General features: G+C 46.8%; 1 protein-coding gene across 1 annotated transcript in view; it reads right to left on the bottom strand.

The window, feature by feature from the left end:
- The window catches only part of LOC114487549 (xylosyltransferase 1-like), a 176,580-nt gene that overhangs the window by 2,079 nt on the left and 165,910 nt on the right, over positions 1-8,591 (bottom strand). The gene's annotated exons all lie outside the window — the stretch shown is intronic.

Below are 8,591 nucleotides of genomic sequence, written 5' to 3'. Positions count from 1 at the left end.
TGAGCTCTAGAGTGCAGGCTCAGTAGTTGTGGCACACAGGCTTAGTAGCTCCGTGGCATGTGGGATCTTCCTGGACCAGGGCTTGAACCCCTGTCCCCTGCATTGGCAGGCGGATTCTTAATCACTGCGCCACCAGGGAAGCCCCCCCATCCAGTCTTGTAACCAAAGAGAGGGTAGCTCCTTCTAACTGTATTTTTGCAGTTTGTAAGCCTTAGCAACCAAAACCAGTGAAAACACCAACAGTTAAAAGGTACACATACGACACAGAGGTGTTCAAGGCCATGATTATCTGCGAAGGGTTATGGGCAGGGTTTCTCACCCTTGGCACTATTGACAATGGCGGCTGGGTAATTCTCTGTTATTGGGGGCCTGTCCTGTGCATTGTAGGATGTTTAGCAGCATCTCTGGACTCTAGTCATTAGATGCCAGGAGCACCCTCCATTCGGTTGTGACAATCAAATATGTCTCCAGACATTGCCAAAATGTCCCCTGGGGGAACAGTAGTTTAGACAGAAATGGGTCCTTCCTGGGTGTGGCCTTGAGCCCATAAGTGCCTTTATCTCTCTGAGCCTTGGTTTCCTCTCATGCAAAGTGGAAAAAAAGCCTGACTACCTCCTAGAAGAATGGAGGATGATGATGCATGTAGGTGCTTAGCCCAGTGTCCGGCATAAAATAAGTGGTCAGTAAAGAGATGCTACTTATCCAATCACTTCCTTGATAAACAGCTAGTGACCACAGTAAAGCCATGATAGGTGCTGAGGACGTAGTGATGCATGAGCCACTGTCCCTGTCCCCACTGTGGGAGCTAGAAAAACTAGTGGGCAGCCAGATATGCAAACCAACCGCTTCAGGGCAATGGGACACTTGCTGAAAAGGAGGCACAGGCAAGGGGGGCTTAGAGAAAAATGCCCACATCTTGGGGACTCATAGAGATGACACCTGAGTGAAGGAAGAGTTTTCCACGTAGACACGTGTGAGAGAGGGCATTCCAGGCAGAAGAAACTGCACATGCAAAGGCCTGGCGGTATGAGTCATTCATAACTACCCAGAGCTCAGGATTGTTGGGAGGTGAATTCCACAGTAGAGGTGGGGGAAGAGCTGGAGCATCAAGAGACAAACAAGACAGGCAGGCAGAAGGCAGGTGATGAAGGACTCTAAAATATCAGTGCCAATGAGCTCATAGCAAAGCTCTGTTCAAATCCTGCTCAGCAGGAAACAATGCAGTGATTGATCAGTAATGTCTGCCTGGGCCCCGGAGGGAGGAGGAGACCCAAACACGCAATGTATTTACTGGTTTTGTGATGGAAGGATCTTCATCAGGGGAGTGATATGAGCAGAAGGGCGTTTTTAAAAACTCATTCTGAAAGCCGTGCTTTCTGTTATCTTTTTGTTGTTATTGTTGTTTTAATTGGAGAGGCATAGAGGCAAGAGACAGAGTGGGGGAGTGACAGTAATACCATAAGAGAGAGCTCATAAAGGTCTAATGGGGGGAACGTGGTGGGGGAGGAGGAGATGGACACAAGAGATGTTTAGGAGTTTAAATTGAGAGTGACCTCATGAATTTAAGGGAGTGGAAGTAACAGAGACTCCTGGGCTTCTGGGTAGATCCCAGGGTAGAAACGTCCATTGACTGTAGGGTTGTTGGAGCAGGAATCCAGATGAGTGATACGGACCAGGGTCATTGGCTTACACACGGCAGCTGTCATCACCGGTCAATCAATCACCGATAACCACCCCGCTCCCCCAACGCCCGGGAAGGCCCAACTGTAAATGAGGAAGCCAGCTCCTTCCACTGGGATTCTCTCCTAATCTAAAGCTATTCTCGATTGACAGGATTAGTGAAGGACGACAGAAGAGAGTCATTACTGAATAATCCCCTGCACATTTCATAGTCAATTCCACATTCCCATGATCCTTGTAATCCAATTAGGCATTGCAGGAAGCTATATCTTAATTCCTGTCTTCATTGTGACTTGCTGGGTCACCGGCAGACCTTGTTTAATAAAGTGTCACCTAAACACTGGATGGTGAGTATGAAATGAGCACAGAACACGGGTGGCGGTGGGGGAGAAGGGGATGGGTGGTAGCTGCTTAAAAGACTTCCTGTCTTTTAAGAAATGGCCAATGGGTGACTTAGAATCCTGCTGTCCTCCTTACTGAGGCTTGTGATTGGAGGAGGCTTCGTCTTCCCTCTTCTCCATCCACTTTGCGCTCCCTGACCTGTGAATGCGACGTGCCATCTGTCTGGTGACTTGGAACTCATCTAACAATAGAACTGGTAATAATTTTTCACGGTTGCATTTATCAAGTGCTCATTTCAAACCTGGGACAGTCTGAGGCACTTTACATACATTATTTCCTATCCTCACAAAATCCTCATTTAAGGCCATACAGGTACTTGGGGCTGGCCTTAGAACTCAAAGTCAGATCTGTTTGATTTCTGAAGCTGGCACCATGCCCTTCTGAAGCGGGATTCCAGAACCACCACCATGGGCAAGGGCCTCCTGAACTTTAACCAGAGAAACACTAGCAGACGCAGCCAGTCCTGGTCCAACACCCATAGGAGGGCCCAGTGGGGTTACCTGCTTGTGTAATCCCAGCTGTGTGCTTTAAGTTGGATGGCTGAACATGACTGTGGTTAAACCTAGGATCAGAAAGAACATCAGGGGAGGATGACAGCTGATCTCCACCAGACCGTCAGGAATTTACAAAATGGGGCTCTGCTCCCAGGGCTTTGGCCAGGCACCTGAAACTCCAGCCCATACAGGGGCCACCCAGGTAAGGTCAATGAGGGAAGCAGGCTGGGCAGGAGCTGTGGCAGGTTAGAACGAGCCCACTCACCTAACACGGGCAATCACTTGTCTGCACCAACTGTTTTTGCCATGGGGGATACAGTCCACTGTTGCTAAAACCAGTCCACTGGTTTTCCAGAAGACTCCAGAAATACTGATTCTTATGTTCCATATCCCAATTTATAAAATGGTTATTGAGTCAAATTTGTAAAAAATCTGTATGTGAATATACTGGGTTAAGTAGCTGTCTCCTCAAACTTCATATCCACTTGGACTTTATTTAGGGTCTTTGCAGATGTCATTAGCTAAATTAAGATGAGGTCAGCTGTGAACCTCTCTGCTAAACTCTAGTCCTGTTCCCCTATGTAGGTCAGATGGTCAGCCTCTGGGCTTGGGAAGAGAAAACTCTGCCATGCCAAGAACCCTCAGGCCCTGGAGTCGGGTATTGGCTCTTTTAGCCAGCTTTTGTGGGAATTGCCTTTGATTGAACCATGAAAGAAGCAAAGGCAGTATGAGGCCCCAAGTACCCAAGACAGACCAGATGTCCCTCAAAATCAACTTGGGTTCCCAGCTACAGACCCTAAGAAGGTGAATCAAACCTTTTTCCTCACTGGTTTTTCTTTTCAAATTTATTTGCTTTTAAAAACTATAAACTCTGGCTGTGTTTTTTTTGTTCTCAGGGCCCCTGGGTAGACAGACAAAGCTTAATGATTTCAGAGCAGATACAGGCCAAGAAACCACGGCATTGAGTGTGCTGAGTCCAGACTAATGATATTTATATACATATCCAAATTTGAAGAGAAAATGTATTTCTTTAGGTCTCAAACCCTGTAATACATATAAAGCAAAAATAAAAACCTGTTGCAAAGGAAAAAAATGATGAGGTCAGCTGGATTAGCTGACCTAAATCCAATGGCTGGTGTCCTCATAAGAATGCCAGGTGAAGGCACACAGGAAAGACAGCCCCATTAGGAGGCAGAGATGGAGTGGTGCATCCACAAGCCGAGGGATGTGAGGGTGGCCAGCAACCACTGGCGGCCAGGAGAGAGGCATGGATTCTCCCTCTGACCCCTCCCAGAAGGAACTGACCCGGAACCAACCCTGCTGACAACCTGATTTTGGACTTCTGACCTCCAGGACTCCCATTCTTTAGACTGAACCAATAAATTCATGTTGTTTTAAGCCACCGAATTAGGAAGCGAATACAGTGGGCTAAACCAAAGATGTCTGGGAGTCTGTGAGAAGCAAGTACCCACTGCCCCTCTTTTGGTGAAAGGATCACGTCCTTGAACCTTTCTCTGCCTATGCCCTCTTCTGGATCTTCATCAACCCGCTTCCTCCTTGACTCCCTCTCCACCATGCCCTCCTCGGTCCTTCTCTGGACCAGGTCAGATTTTCCCATCTTAATGGCATTTTCTGCTATTGGCTGCTCTAGTCCTTCCGTGGACAGTGCAAGTTCTGCCTCTGGGTCCCTGGAATCCATTGGCTGCCTGCTACTCCACTGGAGCTGCTTCCCCAAAGGAAATCAATGAGAAGATCGGGAGCTTCTTTTCCCGAGGTCCCTCTTCTCCGTAGCTTTTGACACCACTGGGGGCCACCTCATCTTCTGGGAGCCCACAGCTCCTTTGGCAGTCCTGGTACTCCCTCTCCTAGGTCATCCGAGCTCTTTTTACCCCTTTCCTTGGCTCAGCAGTGGCCTTCCCTTCATCCTCTGGCCCCTTAAATGTAGGCACTTCTGGCCTGTTCTCTTTTTAATTTTAGCTCTAAATAGCTAAGCCAGTGGCCCTCAGCTGGAAGTGATTTTGTCTCCCATTATGTCAATGTGTGGAGACCTTTTTGGTGTTCACAACTGGGGAAGGGGGTCCTACTGGCATCTAGTGGGTCAAGGCCTAAGCGCATCCAACGTGCATACCGTAGCCCTGCCCCAAAAAGAAGGATTCAGTCCCAAATGTCAATAGTGCCACAGTTGAGAAATCCTGAGCCCACTTAACCCCACTTTGATGCTCTTGACTATTTATCTCGTGATCTGTGTTTCTCAAGGAACCCTAATCTTGACCATATGCTCAGGGGGTAAAAGTTCCTGCATTGCTTCTTGGAGATTCCCAATGTGTGTTTGCACTTGGAAGGCTCTGACAAGTTCTGCAGCCCAACTTGCTTCACTTTGTTTCAGCTACCATTTCCTACAGGTATTTGACGACAGAAGTCCTTTGGGCAATAGCCATTAACATTCTTCTGAAAGAATCTACAGTCTCTAACACTTATTGGGCACTTACTATGTGCCAGCAGCGCCCTAATCCCTTCACGTGTACTCTCAGGCCTTTGTCCCCTTCATGTATTGGTGTACGGCCAGCAGTCAGGTGCAGGGGTTGAGTGCAGGCTCTGGAGTCAGGCAGTTGGCTTTGAATCTGGAGTCACACTAATGAGCTGTGAGAAGGTAAGTCCCCTCATTTCTCTAAGCCTCAGTTTCCTCATCTTTAAATGAGAATACAGTCAGTACCCACGTCAAAGGGTTGTGAGGTTCAAATTAGATAAAGCATAGAAAGGACTTTATTTTAAGCTCTCAGTAATGTTGGCTATTGATTCACTGAGGATAGTGAAGATGGTGGTGGTGACGGTGGTGGCGACATGATGGAGGTGATGATCATGGTGTTGGCAATGGTGTTGGTGATGGTGCTGGTGGCGATGGAGATGATCATATGATGGTGATGGTTCGTGGATGATGATGGCGTTGGATGGTGATGGTGCTGGCGATGGTGGTGGTGGCAATGATGGCGATGGTGGTAGTGTTCTCTCTCCGTCTGGACTGTCCTTCCTCTTCTCTCCTGAACTGGTGAAATTCTATCCACACCTAGGGATTTAGCTCAAAGACTATGACACTTTCACTGATTGCCTCCTTTGGGCATAATTCTTCCCCACTTGTGTTCTGTAGCATTTTGTTAATGCCTCCACCATACTTGCCGTATGATCTCAGGATTCCTGTACCTACTTGTCTCCCCTGCCCTACAGGGCACCCCTCCCCTCCCCTGGCCGTGCAAAGAATGGCCATTTAGTAAATACATGCTAACAATGAATGGGGTGGATTACTAAGGCACCTGAATGGTCCAATTTGTCTCTCCCAACCCCAAGGAACAATGAGAACAAAAACAACTCCGGGGAAACTTGCGTCCCTGCCTGCTTGAAGGAGACCCCCCCTAAGGCAAGCCCATCCGCAGCTTCAAATCAGTCCGAGAGTGGGGGCAGTCCCAGAAGACAAGCTTCCTTACAGGATGGAGCCTGACCATCCTTCTTGTGAACAGTGAGTGATGGGTGCCGGGGCTGAGCCCGGCTCCCTGCTGCCAGCCTGTGCCAGAGATTTCTCACTGCCCAGAGACCAGCAAGGGTCCTCCAAGCAGAAACTGAAGTAGGACGAAGTGTGCAGGAGGCTTTTAGGGCACCAAGTAGCCTGCAGAGAGGTCTTCCTTCATAGCAGAGCTTGCAGGCTGGCAGCCCCTGGGCCTGCCCCATCTGCAGACAGGTTTTGTTGGGCTCACACTCAGTTTTAAATTAAAATAATTGTCAGTTAAATCAAGAGATTTTGGACAAAAATCCAGATTTCTTATTTTCAAAAAAATTAGAAGAGCAAGACTGAGCCTGTAATCCACAAGGCAAGATCATCTGGGGCTTTAGATGGACCTGTGCTATTATTCAGGCAGTCACATCCCCGCCTGCCTGCTGAAGGCATTCACGTCCTGCCTGGCCCCTCAGGGTATTTTGTGACCCTTGCATTAAACAACAAAGATGTATGAAAATGCTCACTTCATACTGGTTAAGAGCATGCACTTGGGAGGACAGGAGACTTGCCTTCCTCTCCTGGTTCTGCCTCTGGCTGGCTTGGTGACCTCGGGCAAGGTGCTTACTCTCTCTAAATGCTAAGTTTCTTCCTGGGTAAAAAGCAAGAATGCCATGACACTGGTTCCTCCATACTGAAGACTTCAACAAGACAATACACAGGAAATGCAAAGCGTTCATCCACATAATGGAACTACAGTGAGGGAGTCCTGTTATCACCCCCAGCTTGCAGAGGAGAAATTTGGGATTAGAGGAATGATGTAATTTGCCCAGGAATTCCTAGCTTGTGAGTGACGGGGTCTGGGTTCAAATGCAGCCGGCCTGCTTCTTGCATTCAAGTTCATCATCACTGCTACTCTAGGGGCTACACTCCTGAGGCTGCCTGCATGCAGTGGCAAAATCATCTCTCCAGTTTTGCTATGAGCAATCTCTTTGCATATCTCTATCCTTGTATAGCCTAACTGCTCAGCTGCGCCCTTGCCTCTCCCGCTAGGCTGTGAGCAATTCGAGATCTTGTGATACTGATCTCTGCAAGGCCAGGATTGGGTCCTCCGCCATACCCTATCACCTGTCTGCCTAATGAATAATGAATAAATGAACCTAACAAATAAATAAGCACATGAGAAATCAATCAAATCCACTATGGGGTATGGAGTAGATAAAAACAACAAAAAATTAAATAAGCTCACTGATTACCTTTTTTTTTTTTGATATTTCTGCAATCTCTATTGGATCATTGTAGATGTCACAGCAGTACTCCAAGTGTCCTCCACCTGGGAGTCCAGCAAGCTGAGCCATGTGATAAATACAAAGAAAGTAAACTATCCTCTCCCCTCCCCAACTCAAAGGCTCCATTCCACCATGAACAAAATGAACCCAGTGTTCTTTGGTGAGGATCCACAGTAAATGATTACTTAGCCCACAGAGAAATGTCTGTCTGCAAGACTGTGTTAGTTATTATCCCATCATAATAAAATAGATTATGCTCTAGTAACAAATATGACCATAATGGTTTGCTGGCAGCTTAATCAATGCATTCCTCAACTGCAATTGAGCAAAAATAGGTAATAGAGCATCATTTGATCTACATTTTCATTAATCTGATGCCATTTGTCTTCTGGTTATTTTAATGATCTCTCATTATGAGAAAATGGGGAAACTCCCTAAAAAAAAAAAAAGTAGAATCACAATGCTCCATTTTATTCATTGTTTTGTTTTAGTGTGGAAAAACAGCTCACTCCAATTCAGTTTGGGAACGAAGTTTCCTGGTGCCAAATTAAATGAAGTTCTGGATTTCAGAAAGAAAAACTCCCTGATCCCAGACACATCAAAGCCATTCGAATCACACATAAGATGAAGTGTGTTGAAAGCGGCCTAGAGTTGGTAGAATCAAGTCTCCAACACCATCATGATGCTGGTTTTTTTGAGGACCTACTATGTGCGACGCACAGTGCAGAGCGCTCTTCCTAGTCTTCCCACCGAATCTGCAAAGGGAGGTACCAGTATCCTCATTTACAAAGGGATCAGAGAGGTGAGTGGCCTATTGAAGGTCATGCAGCTAGAAAGTGGTGGCAGCAGGATCTGAACTCTCATACACGAGAGGGATTGTTTATTTCTCAGTCCCCAAAGATGCACTGAGTCAGGGTAGGAATTATGCATTTGAGATATTAAGTGGGGAATTATAACAAATGCCTTCAGAGTAGTTCCTTTAAGGATTGTGTCTCTCTTGATCATGGGGCTTTCAGGCTGGAAACACGTTTGCCTAGTGCCTGCATCTATTTACAGAAAATCTGATGTGTTGATAAATTGGCACCTCAAGCATCCTCCAAGAAACAGCTTCTGTCCAAAGCCAGTTCCTAGGTGCTATCATCCATATATATATATATATATATATATATATATTTTTTTTTTTTTTTTTTTTTGGCAGTACGCGGGCCTCTCACTGTTGTGGCCTCTCCCGTTGCGGAGCAC

This window comes from Physeter macrocephalus, chromosome 14, assembly GCF_002837175.3.
Source record: "Physeter macrocephalus isolate SW-GA chromosome 14, ASM283717v5, whole genome shotgun sequence".
NCBI lineage: Eukaryota > Metazoa > Chordata > Mammalia > Artiodactyla > Physeteridae > Physeter > Physeter macrocephalus.
Note: the sequence above shows the minus strand (reverse complement) of the source record. Positions and strands in the feature narration are given on the sequence as shown.